The sequence below is a fragment of the Ambystoma mexicanum genome, chromosome 6q (genome assembly GCF_040938575.1).
Source record: "Ambystoma mexicanum isolate Mex_15411 chromosome 6q, UKY_AmexF1_1, whole genome shotgun sequence".
Classification (NCBI taxonomy): domain Eukaryota; kingdom Metazoa; phylum Chordata; class Amphibia; order Caudata; family Ambystomatidae; genus Ambystoma; species Ambystoma mexicanum.
Genome location: NC_090937.1, coordinates 248,935,916 through 248,954,706, shown reverse-complemented (window position 1 = coordinate 248,954,706; position 18,791 = coordinate 248,935,916). Strand labels below are relative to the sequence as shown.

Below are 18,791 nucleotides of genomic sequence, written 5' to 3'. Positions count from 1 at the left end.
CTCTATGGGCTTATTAATAAGGGACGCTTGCATTTCCGCCTTAAATCCGGAATTGCGCAGCCAGACGTGACGCTTCAGCAAAATTCCTTGTACCAAAGTGCGGCAAGCCGTCTCTGCTGCATCAAGGGTATTCTTGACGATGCTTTGGTTGACCAGAGAGCCCTTGTTAACTGTAGCCAGCAAACAAGTCCTTAGGGGTTCGGGAACTTCTTCAATGTCCTGTTTGAGCTTTGCCCATTGAGCATCAGCGTAGCTTGCCAATGGGGTATTATTATTGGCAATTCTGGTAGAGAATGCTGCAGAGGTGGTGATTCTCTTGGCTAGGGCATACAGCTTCTTCCCCTCTTTATCTGGGGGTGCCTCGCTGGTAGATAGTGGGACTCCTGCCCTTTTTCTGGTGTTGGTCACGACCAGGGAGTCCGGGATTGAGTGACCCTTAATATATAATGGGTCTGATTGAGAGGGAGAGAACAGTTTCTCAATCCTCGGATTGACCCCTCTCACCAATGCAGGAGTGGAAAGAGAAGGGGTAATACGTCTCTTAACTGAGGCGAGGATGGGTATAATTTGGCTAGTGGGGGTTTTTTCCTTGCTAATCCTCTCCACAAAAATCGGTGTCTGGGGTGACTTCCCCAGTTTTCATTTCAAAATGTGCTGCTGCCTTCTTCAGCAGTGCATTGAAGGTGGGTTGATCATCGACAGGCGAAGGGTTCCTGACTGGTGTAGTTTCAGTAGACCTGAGGACTATACTGCTACTGCCTGTGTCTGTCGACCTAGCCGGTGACTGCCAGGGATTTGGGTCGCCCTCGCCTGTGTCCTTCTGGAATCCCTCCTCACATAGGTTAGTTTCCTTGTGAAAACCTTCCTCCTCTTGTTGGTCTTCAACATAGGTGAACTCATCTTCCTCCTGGAAGAAGGTGTCTTCCTCAGTGGGATTGTAAGAGTATATGTCCTCCTGTATGGGGTTATAAAACTTCTGGTATTTAGCCCTTGAACTCTCCAGGGGTGCCTCCCTTGTTCTCCTGGGTGCCCTGTCTTCTGGGATGGACATGAACCTGTTTAGTTTATCCATAAAGGTCTGGAACCTTTCAAAGGTCCACTGAGGTCGGCCAGGACGGTCTGGGAATGAAAAAGGAGTTTCTTCCTCCTGTAGTTGTCTGGTTCTGTCCCATAACGTCGAAGAAAGTGAGCCTTCGCCTTCTGAGTAGCCTTCTCGCAGGCTAGGGCCTTCTGTCGGCGTCAGGAACTGGCCTGATCTGTTTTCCGGCGCTTTCAGCGTATCTTTGGCCATGTGCGCGGTTTTCGGCGTCTGACTCACCGTACGTCTCTGGCCGTCCTTAGATGCTATGCGCGCGAGGCTTTCGGCGATCATTCTCTCTTCCGAGGGATCGGTCGCCGTCGCGCTATGTAACGTTGAGTCTTTGACCGTCTAGTCCTTGCTCGTCGAGTCCTTGCTCGTCGAGTCCTTGTTGGCAACGTGAGCGCTCTTACGATGCACGTCGCCAGAGGTTTTGGTGTTAGCGCCCTCATTTTTCGAATGCCCAGTCGCCTGTCGCGGGAGCGGGGAGGGCCGACGACCTTTACGGTCAGCGGAAGACACCGGTGGGCCCAGCGTCCCCGTTGGCGCTATGGCTTCTTTCGGCTTTGACGAATGCGTGCCGGGGGGTATGTGCTTTTGTGTTTTTCCGTGTGCATCCTTGTCGCCGGGGTGTTCATCCCCATAAACTGGGCATGAGCCGGGCTGGTCGGGGACGGACGACGAGGAGCTCCTTTGAGAGGTTTACAGCCTCCATTACGGGGGCTGTGTAGTCACTGTCCTCGTCACACTCGGTGGCAGCGGGTGAGGAGTCAGGCCTAGACATGGTTCTGTCAGGCTGAGATCCTGGTGTCTGCGGAAGCTGCTGAGCCCCCGACAATCCACCCAAATTGTGGCACTCTGAGCTGATACTAGAAACTGCTCAGTTTACCTCACTTCCAGGGGAAAGGGGGAAGGGACAAATTAACAAACACCAGGCTGGAAGCTATAGACTAGCTGGTTCTTCACCTGTAGTAAAACAAACATAATACACCTTGTTATTCATGGAGTACTACACTAACCTTAATTCTCAATATCCTTTACCAGATAAAGTAAAAACCATACCTGGAACTTCTCTACAGAATGCCCAGAGAAGTGATAAGCTGACTAAACTTCCTTACTAGTTGACTTGAATCTCAATGATCATTCAGCCTTCTCAGTAGGTCCATGAATGTGAAATTAACTTTGCAAATCATCTTCTAAAAACTCAAGAAGCTTGAACAAAGTCTTAAGTTCATTAAAAGTAAATGGAAGTTCTAGTGTTTCTGGAGAGTTCTTATTTTTCTTCTTATTATTTTTAGAGTGTCTTTACTTTTAAACTGTTCTTGAAACTTGCGACGAAAAAGTTCACGTGGAAATATCTTGCACACGCATAAAAATCCAAACTGAGTGTAGAACGTACACACGCTGAAGTCTAAACCGTGGGAAAAATCCACACGCGCTTATCCAAGATGCGAGTAAACGCACACGCGCTGAAAACCAACCGCGGGTAGAAAAAACACACGCGCTATAGTATCACGTGACACATAAGAGCTTGCGCTAGATTCTCAAGCGAAGACTTTCACGCGCAGGCTTCTGTTAACGGAAAAACCACGCGCTTGATAGACAAACGTAGCGTAGCAAAGCAAACGACAGCACTACCGTTCTTAATAAATGTTTTCATATGAACTTGAAAATCAATTTAACTCTTCAACAATGACATTAGAAAAAGAGTTTTGAGTTTTAAAAGAACTTATCTTGTGAAGAGTCTTGGAAACTTATTTTCTTAGGCAACTCGAAATCTTCTTACTCCTGTCCTGTGCCAAAACGAACTCCATAAAGATTCCCGTTTACTTTCCAAAGAAGCCGCTCGACTGCTTGAAACTTGAAACCCCTGAACAAGTTAAGCAGGAGCAGCTTAGTACACAACCTCTCAGCTGGGCAAAGACGATGAAAGGCAGTTTAGAATGTTCACTGTCTTCCCTATAAACAATCACCAGCCAATTAGAATTTAGACTGAGGACCTCCATCTTGGCTTGGGGCATTCTCCATAGACTGCAATGAATGTTAAGGGCAAAATTGGCTGTTTTAAAATTAAACTCCATAATAACTTCCCAAAACCTTTCTATACTAAATCTCCCCAGACCCAATGTAATTGAGAATATGCCACTGTATCCTGACAGTACCTGACAGTACCCCCCTTCTAACGCCCAGTCCCTGGGCCACTTTTCAATGGAAATTTCTTATGGAATCTTTCAACCAAACGAGGAGCATGCACATCACTTGCTTTCTCCCAAGTGCGTTCTTCAGGACCAAAACGCTCCCAATCAATGAGATACTGTAGCTTTCCTCTCACTCTTCTAGAGTCCAGAATTTTCTTAACTACAAATTCTTCTGAATCCTCTTCCTCAATTACAACTGCTGAAGGAGTAGGTGTCAATCTAGTTCCTTTAACCACAGGTTTCAACAAGCTAACATGAAAAGTTGGATGAGTTTTCATATGTCTTGGTAATCTAAGGCGAACAGCCACTGGATTTATCACCCTTTCGACAACAAACGGTCCTACAAAACGAGGGCAAAACTTATTTCTTCCTTTAATTCTCAAAAATTTGGTTGATAACCACACCAAATCTCCCTCACTATACTGGGGACTAGTCTTTCTTTTAAGGTCAGCAAATCTTTTATATTTTTGTTTACTCTCCACCAACACCCCTTTTGCCTTTTCCAAATTTCTTTTCATGACTTCTAGTCTCTTTTCCACTTCTGGGTTTCCAGAATCATTATTGATCTCTATACTAAGAAAACGAGGATGAAAACCTCGTCCCAAAGTAAACGGAGACATAGAGGTGGCATCCTTACTACAGTTATATGAAAATTCTGCCACCCACAACATATCTACCCACTCTTCCCCTGTCTGTAGATAACACCTCAAATATTTCTCCAACTCCTGATTCCACTTGCCCATTGGTTTCGGGATGGTAACCCGATGATAGACATACCTCAATTCCCAATCTCTTACAAAAAGCTCTCCAAAACTTAGAAATAAACTGAGACCCTCTGTCTGAGATGACCTGACTGGGAATTCCATGCAGTTTTACTACTTCTTGCAAGAAACTGTGAGCTAAACTATCGGCGGTAACCTCTCCCTCCATTGGAATGGAATGTGCTTCTTTAGTGAGTAAATCAACTACAACCAATACTGATGTACACCCCTTATCTAGTGGTAGATCCGTGATGAAATCTAAAGACACTGAGTACCAAGGCCGCGGTGGAACTGGCAACGGTTCCAATAGCCCAGAAGGCTTTCCGACGAGGTTCTTAGATCTAGCACAAACTTCACAGGTCTTAACAAAATTAAGAGTATCTTGTCGAATTTTATCCCACCAAAAATGTCTTCCGACCAACTCTAGAGTTTTCCGATATCCTGGATGTCCTGCCAGAACCGAATCGTGACACTCCTTCAAAATCTTTTCTCCAAGTTCAATAGATGGTAAATAGAGTCTGTCGTCTAGATAAGGCAAACCATCTTTAATCTTGCGAGCTGGATCCAAACGAACCCAATGTTCAAGTTGTGTCTCAGAAATGGATTCTCGTACTTGCTTGAAGATTTCGTTTTCCTTCTCAATTCCAGCAAGAACAAAACGTTCTGGAGCGATCAATGGAAGTGACTCACAGACCGACTTAACTTCACTTTCTGGAAATTGCTGTGACAGAGCATCTGCTTTTTTATTTTGATTTCCTGCCTTAAAAGTAATTATAAAATCAATCTGCAAAAAATAAAGACCACCTTAGTTGTCGAGGTGTCAGAGTTCTTGCTTTCTTCAAAAAAAGTAAATTTCGGTGGTCAGTTAATACTGTCACAGTATGACGTGCTCCTTTTAAAAAATGTCGCCATTCTTCAAATGCTGCTTTGATCGCAAGAAGCTCGCGATCTGAAATGGTGTAATTTTCTTCCGTTGGTGAGAACCTCTTAGAAAAGTAGGCCACTGGATGCAATTGTCCTGTAACATTATGCCTCTGCGACAACACTGCTCCCATTGCCACATTGGAAGCATCAGCCTCTACAAAAAATGGCTTAGAAGTATCAGGATGAATCAAGATAGGAGTAGTTATGAATTTCTCCTTCAATATTTGAAAAGCCTCATTAGCCTTAACGTCCCAAACAAATGGAACTCCTTTCTTCAAAAGTCGAGTAATTGGAGCTACTAAACTGGAGAAGCCTTCAATGAATCTTCGGTAAAAATTGGCAAATCCCAAAAAACTCTGGATCTCCTTCACCTTCGTTGGAGTAGGCCAATCACGAACCGCTTCCACCTTTTTCGGATTCATTTCCAGACCATAAGGAGTGATCACAAAACCTAAAAATTCTACCGAATTCGTATGGAACTGACTCTTCTCCAATTTAGCGTAAAGATTATTCTTTCTCAATTTTCTCAAGACCTGTCAAACGTGAATTTTGTGTTTCTCCAAATTTTGAGGAAAAAATCAAAATATCGTCAATATAAACGATAACAAAAATATCAAGAAATTCCCGGAGAACCTCATCGATAAAAAATTGAAAAGCCGCTGGGGCATTGCAGACACCGAATGGCATCACTTGGTACTCGTACAGGCCAAATCTGGTCTTAAATGCCGTCTTCCACTCATCCCCCTCTTGAACTCGTACAAGATAAGCTCCACGTAAATCCAATTTAGAAAAAATGGTGGCACCTTGGATTTGATTTAACATCTCAGAGATGAGAGGGAGAGGATACCGATTTTTTACTGTCATTCTATTTACCGCCCTGTAATCTATACAAGTTCTGAGAGAACCGTCAGATTTTGGCACAAAGAACAATGGTGAGGCAGCCGGCGATTGAGAGTGCCAAATAAATCCCTTAGCCAAATTTTCCTTTATGTATTCTTTCAAATAGTCATTCCCTTTTTCTGTCAGGGCATAAACCCTACTGCTAGGTAAAATAGCTCCAGGCTCCAAATCTATCCTGCAGTCAAAAGGTCTATGAGGAGTCAACTCTCCAGCTTCCTTTTCATCAAATACATCCCAAAAATCCTGATAACAAGTAGGAAGTTCACCCACTACTGCTCCAACATCAAAACCTATTGCCCCTCTTTCTGCAAGTGAAAACGAAACTGAATTCACAAATCTTTCTTCCTCTTCATGACATTTTCCTAAGCAACAATGTTCCTTACAAAAAGTTGATTCTAGGGATACAATTCTTGCACTCCAATCAATTCGAGGATTATGAAGAGTAAGCCAGGGCATACCCAAGATTATTTTCAAGATTGGGGCGTCAATTAATTCAAAAGAGATAGTTTCCTTATGACCTCCAGTTAACTCCATCTCAAGTACCTCTGTATTATGAGTGATTGGACCTGAAGAAAGAGGTACCATCAATTGCCCTTACCTGCTCCACTTCTTTCTTAGCCACTAAAGGAACACCTAGAACCTTTGCCAATCCTCTGTCCATAAAATTTCCTGTAGCCCCTGAATCAATAATAATTGGCCCAGAACCTAGGATTTTCTTTTCAAACATTAAGGATACGTTCACAGTTATGTGAGGGACAGCTGTCTGTATCGTGTTGGCCACTTGTTATACTCTGCCTGAAGAATTGAAGATCTTCTTGGAGGTAAAAGGACAGATTTCAAGGAAATGACCACTCCTACCACAGTATAGACACAAATTATTCTCCCTTCTTCTGGTCTTCTCTTCCTTTGACAATGGACCTCTCACCCGACTCTGCAGCTCATTTACCTTTGACTTAACTTCCCTGTTCACCACCTCAACCTTAGATCTCTCAACTCTTCCTGGAAACCTAACTTCTCCCTGAGAACGTCTACGCTCTAAACGTCTTTCAGTTAAACGAAAATCTAACTGAACTACCAAATCAATTAGAGCATCTAAAGTAGTTTGTCGTTCCAAAACTCCAGCCAAAGCATCTTTCAATTCATCTTTTAAGCCCCGATAAAATAAGGAAGCCCTCTTCTCCTCTGGCCATCTACTCTCTAAAATTAAAGTTCTAAATTGAGTGATATAAGAAATCAACTCCTTTCCTCCCTGACGCAGCTCCAGTAGTTCTCCATCTACCTCTAAAGAAACCTGTCTCTTATCAAACATCTTTTTAAATTCGGCCTGGAACAGGGAATAATTATTCAAAGCCAAACTCTTTTGACTCACCAAAAGACTTCCCCACGCAGAAGCTTCTCCTGATAAATAGGATAATGTAAATGTGACCTTTGAAGCATACTTTGAAAATAACTCAGGACGACTTAAGAAATGCAATTCACACTGAGTCTGAAAAATTTGAAACTTTCTCGAATCTCCCAAAAAACGCTCAGGAGCAGCCAAAGGAACTGGCATAACTAAAGTTCCTAAACCACCCACCACTTCTCTTGGAAGCCTAGATTCTTGTTCTTCCCCTACTCTCACCAACTCAGGTGGGTTTCCTGCACCTCCCGAAACTTCCATTTCTCTTCTAACTTCTATTTCTTGTATTTGTGTTACCTTTAAATTTAACTCATCCATTCTTTTATTAAGATTTGAATATTCCTGATGAGCCACCCGTAACTCTTCTCTAATTTCCCTAACCATTTCTCCCAACGCCTCCATGGCTGTCTCGTCCGGGTTCATACAGCTTGGGCAGAGTTTTTTTTTTTATTTGCCTTTCATTCTCTCAGGCTGAGATCCTGGTGTCTGCGGAAGCTGCTGAGCCCCCGACAATCCACCCAAAATGGGGCACTCTGAGCTGATACTAGAAACTGCTCAGTTTACCTCACTTCCAGGGGAAAGGGGGAAGGGACAAATTAACAAACACCAGGCTGGAAGCTATAGACTAGCTGGTTCTTCACCTGTAGTAAAACAAACATAATACACCTCATTATTCATTGAGTACTATACTAACCTTAATTCTCAATATCCTTTACTAAATAAAGTAAAAACCATACCTGGAACTTCTCTACAGAATGCCCAGAGAAGTGATAAGCTGACTAGACTTCCTTACTAGTTGACTTGAATCTCAACGATCATTCAGCCTTCTCAGTAGGTCCATGAATGTGAAATTAACTTTGCAGATCATCTTCTAAAAACTCAAGAAGCTTGAACAAAGTCTTAAGTTCATTAAAAGTAAATGGAAGTTCTAGTGTTTCTGGAGAGTTCTTATATTTCTTCTCATTATTTTTAGAGTGTATTTGCTTTTAAACTGTTCTTGAAACTTGTGACGAAAAATTTCACGTGGAAATATCTTGCACACGCATAAAAATCCAAACTGAGTGTAGAACGTACACGCGCTGAAGACCAAACCGCGGAAAAATGCACACGCGCTTATACAAGGAGCGAGCAATAAGCACACGCGCTGAAGTCTAAACCGCGGGAAAAATCCACACGCGCTTATCCAATGAGCGAGTAAACGCACACGCGAGAATCTCCATCCCGTGGGAAAAATACACACGCTTTATCCAAGATGCGAGTAAACGCACACGCGCTGAAAACCAACCGCGGGTAGAAAAAACACACGCTATAGTATCACGTGACACATAAGAGCTCGCGCTAGATTCTCAAGCGAAGACTTTCACGCGCAGGCTTCTATTAATGGAAAAACCACACGCTTGATAGAAAAACTTAGCATAGCAAAGCAAAACAAACGACAGCACTACCGTTCTTAATAAATGTTTTCATATGAACTTGAAAATCAATTTAACTCTTCAACAATGACATTAGAAAAAGTTTTGAGTTTTAAAAGAACTTATCTTGTGAAGAGTCTTGGAAACTTATTTTCTTAGGCAACTCGAAATCTTCTTACTCCTGTCCTGTGCCAAAACGAACTCCATAAAGATTCCTGTTTACTTTCCAAAGAAGCCGCTCGACTGCTTGAAACTTGAAACCCCTGAACAAGTTAAGCAGTAGCAGCTTAGTACACGACCTCTCAGCTGGGCAAAGACGATGAAAGGCAGTTTAGAATGTTCACTGTCTTCCCTATAAACAATCACCAGCCAATTAGAATTTAGACTGAGGACCTCCATCTTGGCTTGGGGCATTCTCCATAGACTGCAATGAATGTTAAGGGCAAAATTGGCTGTTTTAAAATTAAACTCCATAATAACTTCCCAAAACCTTTCTATACTAAATCTCCCCAGACCCAATGTAATTGAGAATATGCCACTGTATCCTGACAGTACCTGACAGGTGTAGGCCGCTCACCTTTTGACCCTGCGGTCTTTTAGAGTTTTGGGCTTTAGTAATTTACAGGCCGCACAGCCGTCCTGGTGATCGAGGGGTAAGCAATGGTTGCACCGTTTGTGCTTATCCTTCCAGGTATATTTACCCTTGCAAAGCGGGCAAAACCTAAATGGCGTCCTCTCCATAGCTGAGGGCAAGAAGTGTGACTACGACCTCAAAAGAGGGAGGGGAAGAGAAAGGCATTCTTAAAGAGAAGAAAGAAAGACCACAAAACCCCACTCTCCCTACTGTGTATGGCCGACGAGGCCAGGCCACGTGTTCGGCAGCGCCGAAGGATCCCCTCCGCTCGTCCTTCCGTCGAAGATCTTGCTCGGCGGAGAAACAGCTCTGCGTTGAGGGGGGGGGGGGGGGGGATCTATGTTATCGATATTAATGACAAACGACCAAAGGTCGAAGAAACTATTTTGCAATGTCTCTAGGAGCTCCGCATAAAGGCGACCAGTAGCTGGGCGGAAAAAAACAATCTGAGGGACCTCGACGCGCGAGGGATTGTGGGTACAATGCACGTCACTATAGGGATAGTGTTACAGACCCGCCTTGTCGACGTCCCCTTTTCGACTACAAAAAACAAAATGCAATACTCCGCAGTGACCACTGGATGTCGGACCTATGCACAGCATGTGATTCTAAGCAGATTAACAAACATCAGAAACAGGATTACAATTCTATGGCAAGACAGGAGGCTTGCATTAGGCTTTACTTTCTTTATTAATGCCATATCATCTCTTTAAACTTTGTTTTCTTTGATTTTTCCTGTTTTAAAGTTCAAATCCAAAGTTCAAGAAATGTTCCAAGGGGTCCACGAGCCCCATGATCCTCTGGGCTCTAGTAGTCCTGACCTCCTCCTCCTCCTCCTCCTCCTCCTCTCCACCTCTCAGTAGCCTGACTGAGATATAAGAGCCTTAAGCCCCAGGTCCCTTCCTTTGTGCTACCTGAAAAGATAAGTGCACTATTATATGTCTGTGTTTATTCATAGGGACGTGGTGATCATGACATTAGTTTGGTCATAATGATACTAGATATAAGCAAGGCTTATCGAGCGCTCCAGTGACTCAAGATCAGGCACCTACAGGGAGATATAGGTTACCACCAGCTAGTGAATCTGGATCACAAAACTCTCAGAGCTGCAGTGGTGGTTGCAGAATATGGAAGCCTGGACGGTTGAGCAATCTTTGGAGACTTTCCAGACCTGGTTATAGAGTCAGATGCAAGCAGATCAAGCTGGGGAGCCAGGTGCGAGCGAAGACAGGAGGAAAATGGTCGGAAGAGGAATTGAGTTTACACAAACTGTCTCGAACTGCTAGCAGGTTCTTTCGCGGTTCTCGCTTTCACGAAGGATAAGATAAGGTGTTGTGTACTGCTCAAGATGGACAAGATCTTGATCTGTACGCTATATAAACAAGTTAGGGAGAACGAAATCCAAGATGCTAGCACAACTAGTGAAGGATTTCTGGCATTAATGCCTGCAAAACAGAAATGCAGTAACAGCAGAGAATCTACCGGGGACACAGAACAGTGTGGCAGACTGGAAATCACGGTATCTTGTAGACTCCAGCGATTGGAAGCTACATCCACAAGTATTCAAACTATTACGGGAAATATGGGGTCCTCTGGAAATAGATCTATTTGCGTCCAGACTGAACGCTCAAACGCAGAAGTACTTCAGTTGGAGGATAGACCTAGGTGCAGCGGGTACGGATGCATTTCTGCACCCGTGGAGCGGGGCAGTGCATTATGCCTTCCTGCCGTTCATAATGATCACGAGAGCCCTAGCGAAAGTTTGCTGAAAGGAAGCAGTGGTCATGATGGTACTACCATTTTGGAAGTCGCAGGCCTGGTTTCCAGTAGCGATGGAACTTTCTTCGGATTTTCCGAGGATAGTTCCAAATCGGTCGGACCTTCTTCTCTGGCCGACCAGCCAGACTCACCCGTTGATAGCGGCGGGCACGCTACACTTGATCGCCTGCAGGGTTTCAGGAGGCGATGGCAGTTCCAGGAATTTTGCATCTCGCTGCAGATTGTATCAGAGACTGCTAGGCACCTTCCACCATTAGGAGCTATCGCGCTGCATGGAACAGTTGGGCTCAATGGTGAACAGAAGATAGTTTGGATCCCATTTCAGCCCCTGTAGTGCATGTCTTCAATTTCCTAGCAACTAAATTTCAGGAAGGTTGGGCCTACAGAACGGTAGGAGTCTACAGGTCAGCAGTTTCAGCAGGCCACAACAAGGTAGAAGGTAGTGCCATAGGGGAACATCCAGCGGTTCTGAGGCTCTTTAAAGGGATAAAGCTAAAGAGGCCACCAGAACCCAAATACATGGTTTGTGGGATGTCAAGGACATTTTTCATCTTTTCCTTAGACGGCCAGAGAACGAGATCCTCTCCCGATCACAACTGTCAGGGAAGCTGGCAATGTTATGTCTAGCGGCATGCCGCAGGGTGTCGTACGTCAAAGCCCTGGAGATAGAAAGATTTTCTACCCAGAAGGAGTAGCTTTTACTATTGCTAAAAGAACGAAAACTGATTCGAAAGTTATTTCCTACCCTTACTTTACAGAGAATAGGAAGTTGTGTGGCGCAATGTATTAAAGATTATCTTAGCCCATCTTAGACCGCAAGGGGTGACCCAGTTGCTTAAAGCGCGCAGAAGGCCCCATCATGCCGTTGCAACAGCGACTATTGCTAAGTGGGTGAGATAAGTGATGCAATGGGCAGGGATAGACTTGTCCTTGTTTGGTGCGCATTCCTCTAGAGGAGTGATGTCTTCTAGACCTTTCGCAGCAGGTGTTTCACTACAAGACAAAATGAAATCAGTAGATTGCTCCTCTGAGTCGACCTTCAAGACATTTTATTTTAACCTGTATCAGATATAACGAATAAGGTGGTAGCAAGCTTTGAACCAGCATGATGCAAGCCTCCTGTCTTGCCATAGACTAAAGATTACCCACGCTTACAGCTCCACAGCTCCGGAGGTATTAAAGACAAGGAGGTGAGCATTATATTCCACCAAGAATGGCAAATGTCTTGAATTGACATGTGAAGTATTATATGTAAGCTTTGGCGCATTCACACCCTCATTATTTGCTCTACATTTCTTGCAGGAGACGACCAGAAGGCAGCCTGAAGGCGCTTGAAGGATGGAGAAAGAATGCGTTTGGTTACAGGTTGTCCCGTTGGACCAAAGAGTACTTCGCTTCTGAGGAGCAGTTCACGGATCAGATTGTGGGGATCATTTGTTTGCAATGACAGTTGACGTTAAGGATCAAACACATTGATGGCAAAGAAAGAGGAAGGGACCTGGGGCTTAAGGCTTATACCTCAGTCAGGCTACTGATAGGAGGAGGTCAGGACTACTAGAGCCCACAGGGGTCCCCTTGGAACATTTCTTGAACTTTGGATTTTAACTTTAAACTTCGTTTTGTTTGATTTTTTTTCGAGGGCATGGAGTAAAAAACCATAAATGTCCAGTTAAAGTTCATGTTTTAAAGTGCTGATATGGAAGTAATAAAGAAAGTAGAGCATAATGCGTGCCTCCTTGTCTTTAATAGAATGAAGACTTCTTGAGCTGTAAGCATGGGCAATCTTTATTGGTGCTGTTTTCTTGGCTGGATTTGGAAGGGGAACATTTCAACAGAAAACTGAACAACTGTCCGTGGATTTTTCTTTGGTGAATTTCATTTGTAACTTACAAGAACTGGTTCAAGACTTTACTTTTCCCTTTGAACATTTGGGAGAAATTGACTGAGCAATCCTGGGGAAGGGATCTACCCAGGACAGGTGAAGAGCACCCAAATCACTGTTTGTTGTTTATTCTCTTATTTATGTTGCTTCTGTTTTACCTTGAATGGTTTGGTTTAGTGTGAGGGCCAGTTTTGTCAATGCTAGGAGCATTCCCTTAGACCTTAGACTAGGTAGGGAACTCCCTGTTAGAGTAGGCTTAGTGAGGATTACTGTGCACTTTTTATCTTTAATAAAATGTTTAATTTGGATAAAAACGCAGTTGTCCGCCTCGCATTACTGACCCCCTCAACACGCTGGTGCCTGGAATACAGCAGCATCTACCAGCTGCTCCCATATCTCCTCCAGCAAGGAGCCCTCCAACACCTCCCAGAGCTCAACTGACACTGCCTCATCCAGCTCCCGTTACCACTTGGCCATTGCAGCTTGCACCCACTCCTGTGGTGGACGAAGCAGAGACTGACACTGATACTGCCACTGCCACTGCCACTGCACAGGGTACGCAAGGGACCAATATTCCAGCTGATGGGGAGCTTCCAGAGGTTGACATGCCCTCCAGGGACCCTACGACCGGAAATCAAGTAGTTTTACATCATGATTTTAAGGGCGGCAAAGCTATTGAACATTATGCCTGAGGAGAAAGAGAAAGAATGGTTCCTTTTTCGAACAACAGGAGTCTTCCAAGAGGACTATCATTTCAGTGCCCCCGTTGGATGACATTTGGGAGGATGGCATATTGTTATGAAGGCCCCTGGCACAACTCCTTCAAAAAGGGTTTGTTTGGAGAAGCACTAACGGGTCCCAGACTCGGGCCCCAAGTGCCTTGGGTTCCAGCCATCACCAGACTCAGTGGTCTTGGCCATGGCTATAAAGAGGTCCTCCAACCAGTCTTCCTCGGCTATGGTTCAATCTGATCAGGAGGGTAAGAAGCTAGATGCGACTGGAAAGCGCATCACCACAACGGGCGCGTTCGAGAATAAAGGCCACCAATGCCTTTGCCGTTCTCTCTAGGTATGACAGAGTTATGGTCCAAGCTAGAACCCATCCTCACCGGCCCTAACTCTGTTCCACAAGGGTAGAAGTAACCTCTGACCATGCGATCAGTCACCCTGGACATCGCTGATCTCGGAGGTTTTCGTCAGATGGGCAATGGAGTGGTACCCAGCCGCCAGGGTTGGCTCAAGGTCACCAACTTCCATACAGATGTGCAAAAAGGTGGTGGACATGCCATTCAATGTTGACAACTTCTTCAGGAAGGCAGTCAACGACAACCTGTAGGCCATAAAAACAGACATAGACAGCACGTTCCCTGGGCACTCTGCAGCAGACAAGGCCATCCTTTCGCTCCTCTAAAGGGAGAGTCTCAAGGTCCTCCAAAGGGTTCACCTCACCCTATCGCCAGCCTTCCCGTTCTACCACGTAGGAGGCAAATGGAGAATGCTCCCAGGCTTACAGAGGTGGCAGCCAATGTCGTCGCCCCCTCATCCAGGATGCAGATGCTGAAGCTTGCCTGAACCGATCCAGGGCCTGCACCGCCACTTCAGCACCCCAGTGGGAGGCCGGTTATTGCAATTTGTCAATCAGTGACGCAAGATCTCCACAGACAAATATGTGCTCGATATTCTTCAACAGGGTTACGCTCTGGAACTCCAGGACAAATACACTCACTTTCCTACCATCCCACGACGAGAACAGCACATGGCACGGCTGCTAAACGAGGTTCAAGCCATCTTAGTCCAAGGGGAAAAAGAGCCTGTTCCTCAGCATCTCCAGAGTGTACTCCAGATACTTTTTAGTGAGAAAGGAGTCTGGAGAGTGGAGACGCATCCTAGTCTTGCGACGCCTCAACACATTTCTCAAATCCCAAAAGTGCAGGATGGTCACATTGCAGCACGTCCTCAACCAACTTGAGGAAGGAGATTTCCTGGGGACATTACCAGTTTAAGGCCCTTCCATTCAGCCTGAAATCAGCCTGAGGGTGTTCACAAAAGGCTTGCCTCCAGTGGCAGTGCATCTGTGTCGCAAGGGAATCCACATCTATCCTTACCTGCATGATCGGCTAATTTGATCCAGCTCAAGAGTCCAGCAGATGATTCATGGGTTTTTATTGCCAAAACTATCTAATCTATGAATGTTTTCCCGACTGCAAATAAGTCCAACTAATGGGTTTCTCTGGCTGGTCCCTCAATCTCCCCATGGCTCCCTCCACTCCATTCTAGGATTCCCCATCACCTACAGATTGGTAACCTCTACCGCCTAATCGGTTCTGTATAAAACTGGAAGGCCCAAAGCCCAACAGCTTTTTAAAATCTTTTTATCATCAAGGGCTTCCCAAAGGTTCCCCTACTCTAGTATTTCCACAAGGATGGTATGACATGCATTACTCACCGTAATAGCATTTCGAAGGATTGTATCTGCTTAGATTCACATGCTGTGCATATGGTCCGACATCCAGTGGTAACCGCAGAGTATTGCATCTCGTCTTTCAGGAACCGAAAGGGGTCGTCGGCATAGGTGTGCCTGTAACACTATCCCTATTGTGATGTGTAGTGTACCCAAAATCCCTCACACGTCGAGGTCCCTCCGATTGTATTTTTTCTGCCATGAGGGAGCCCAAGGCTATTGTGAGTGAGTACATGAAGAGAGAAAGTAGAAAGACGTCCATATTCCTTCCACCCAGAGCGGGGGGCAGGGAGGGTGCATGTGAATCTAAGCAGATACAATCATCAGAAATGCTATTATGGTGAGTAATGCATGTCTTCTGATGCTTGTTAATCTGCTTAGAATCACATGCTGTGCATAGATAAGCAAGCAGTACCCGGAGTTGTAGGTGGGTTGTGAGAAGGAACAGTAGAGAAAAGAGGTCTTAATACTGCGTGCCCCACCTGAGAGTCAGATCTAGAATGAGTGTCTAGGCAATAGTGTTTTGTAAAGGTGTGTACATAACTCCAGGTTGCCGCTTTACAAATGGACACTAGGGTAACATTTGCAATGAATACTATGGAAGCCCCAGTGCCCAGAGTAGAGTGTGCTCTAGGCTTGAAGGGCAGTTCTCTCTTAGCAAAAGTAACAGTGTGATGCATTTGACAATCCACCTTGAGATAGCTGATTTAGAGTCAGGATCCCCTTCTCTACCAACTGCCACTGAAACAAAAGATTGGTTTGTTTCTCAGTGGTTTCGTTCTTTGCAGGTAGAACATGACTGTCCTGCGCACATCTAGTGTGTGTAGGCTTCTTTCGGGCATGCTAGTGGGATTCTGGAAGAAAGTGGGTAGTTCGATCGATTGGTTCACATGGAACTTTGAGATGAATGTAGGCGCATATCTGGGATGAATACGCAGAACTACCTTATCCCTATGGACTGCAACAAAAGGGTCTAGTAGAAAGGGACTGTAGTTCGCTAACCCTTCTAATAGAAGTCATAGCCACCAAGAAGGTGTTATGCTTGATTTATGCTTGGTTCAAAATGGCGCGGGAGCGCAATGCATTCTGGGAGCACTCAGAGCCATGTTGGATATTTACTTCACTCTGCAGTGAAAGGCTGCACACATTTTGCTGAAGTGTTAGATTCACAGTGCTGAGACAAACATGCTTTTTCAAACTTGGTATGTAGTCAAGGCCATTTCTGCTGGGAAAGCTAATGTTGTTATGGCTTGCTACTGTTCTCCGTGGAGCGTGTTTTTAGAGCAGGGAGGCCCTGCGTTCCTTGGGGGGAGCTCGCGATTGACCCAGCAGGCAACCGACGGCTGTTCAACTGTGCAGGTGCAATTCCAGAAGGTTTGAGAATTAACCCCCCTTTGTGGAGTTCCTATATATGCGGAAACTCGGAGGGGGTCAGGTGAGACTTCAGCCAGAGAAGGACGCTCCGTCTGGACTTCCTGTGAGCTGTGGCACTCTCGGCTTGGCTGTCCCTGGGGTCTTCCAGCCGCTTCTGGACGAGAAGAGGAGTTATATTACGCTCACAGTGATATATTTCGTTTTTTATTTCTTTACTTCTCTGGTTTAGGCCCAGATTAGTTTTATGAGTTATTTCTATGTACTTGTAATCTTTGAATAAATAGCCGTAAAGAGCTGATTATCTTCTAAACAGTGCGTGGCTGTGAGTTATTGTATCCGTCTGTTTATGGGTTGAAGTATTTGCTCTATAATTGCATTGGTGATTTATGGTTGTTCCGTGCACTTTTCAGGGGAGAGCAATACAGAAGGCCGTCTTGTAAGTAAGGTCTTTCAGAGTTGCTTTATGCATTGGCTCAAAGGGAGATCCCATGAGTCTGGTTAAAACCACATTTAGATCCCATCCAGGAGCTGGGTGAGAAATCGGGGGATGGATTCTCTTAACCCCGTCCATAAAGGCTTTAATCACTGGTATTTTCTACCATGACGCTTTCTGTTGTGAAGTGGTGTAGGCGGAGAGAGCAGCAAGATGAACTTTTAGGGAATTGAAGACCAGTCCTGCGTCTAACAAATGGATTAGTTACAGAACAATGTGTGTGGGTGAGCAATCGATGGGATCGACGCCCTTGGTGTTACACCAGATGACAAAGCCTTTCCATTTACTGGAATAGCAATAGCGGGTGTTAGGTTTCCTAGCTTCCCCGAGAATGTCCATGCATCTCTGAGGGAGCTGAAGGTGTCCAAACTCTATGACCTCAGAAGCCAGGCTGCTAAGTTCAGAGTTTGTGGGCATGGTTGTAGGGTCTCCCCACTGTCCTGAGACAACATGTTTTACGGGCAGGGTAGTTTTACTGGTGGGGAGAACGGACATTTCCATTAGATGAGGGAACCAGGGTTGGTGGGCCCACATGAGGGCTACCAATATCATGGTGACTGGTTCCTGGTGCATCTTGTGCACTATCTTGTTGATTAGGGGAGTTGGGGGAAAGGGGGGGGGGAGCGTAAACAAATTTCCCTGACCAGGTTATCCAGAGTCTGTTCCTCCTGGAGCGGTTCTGGGGGTACTTGGAGGCGTATTCTTGGCATTGGGCGTTCTCCTGAGTTGCGAACAGGTCGATCTCTGGGAAGCCCTATTCTGCAAAGACGTTGGAGACAATGTCTTCATGCAGACACCATTTGTATTCTGTGGGCAGAGGGAAATCTCTGCTGAGCACGTCTGCCAGAAGATTGAGTTCCCCAGGAACGTGTTGGGACAACAGAAACATCTTGCGTTTAACAGCCCACATCCAAATGTCTTGGGACAGCCTGGATAGCCCTGGAGAGTGTTTGTTCAGGTAATAGATGGTTGTGCTGCTGTCTGTCAGAACCAGAACTGTCTTCCCTTGTAGTTGCGTCTGAAAGGGTTTCAGTGCTTTGAACACCACTAATAGCGCTAGCAGATTTATATGGTTGGATGTTACTTGTGGGGATCACACTCCATGCGTTGTCTGCTGAAGCAGGCGAGCGCCCCCTACTCCCTGAGAGATGCATCTGTCGTGAGAGTGGCTTCCACTGCGGGGGTGGTGAAGGACTTCCCCTTCAAGAGGTTTTCCCTCGTCCACCAATGCAGAGAGAGAGGACGAGGGCTGGCAAGACAACTCCCAGATCTTCCCATTGTCCGCTGGCCTGACACCACTGGCTGTTGAGCCACTCTTGCATGGGACGCATGTGCAGGATGTGTGTCCAGAGTTCGTTTCCCGTGTTGTAGTTGTTTTGACCTGCACGGGATTGCCCTCGAAAGGACCGACGAGAACCGCCTCCCCGTTGAGGGGAAGGCTTCGGAGTTATTTGTTGGAATGATTTAAGAGTCTCATGCTCTTTCTTGACCGTCTCC

At 45.4% G+C, this 18,791-nt stretch overlaps 1 protein-coding gene across 1 annotated transcript in view; it reads right to left on the bottom strand.

Moving 5' to 3' along the window:
• Positions 1-18,791, bottom strand: part of DNAJB14 (DnaJ heat shock protein family (Hsp40) member B14) — a 415,145-nt gene that overhangs the window by 64,274 nt on the left and 332,080 nt on the right. The window lies entirely within an intron of this gene.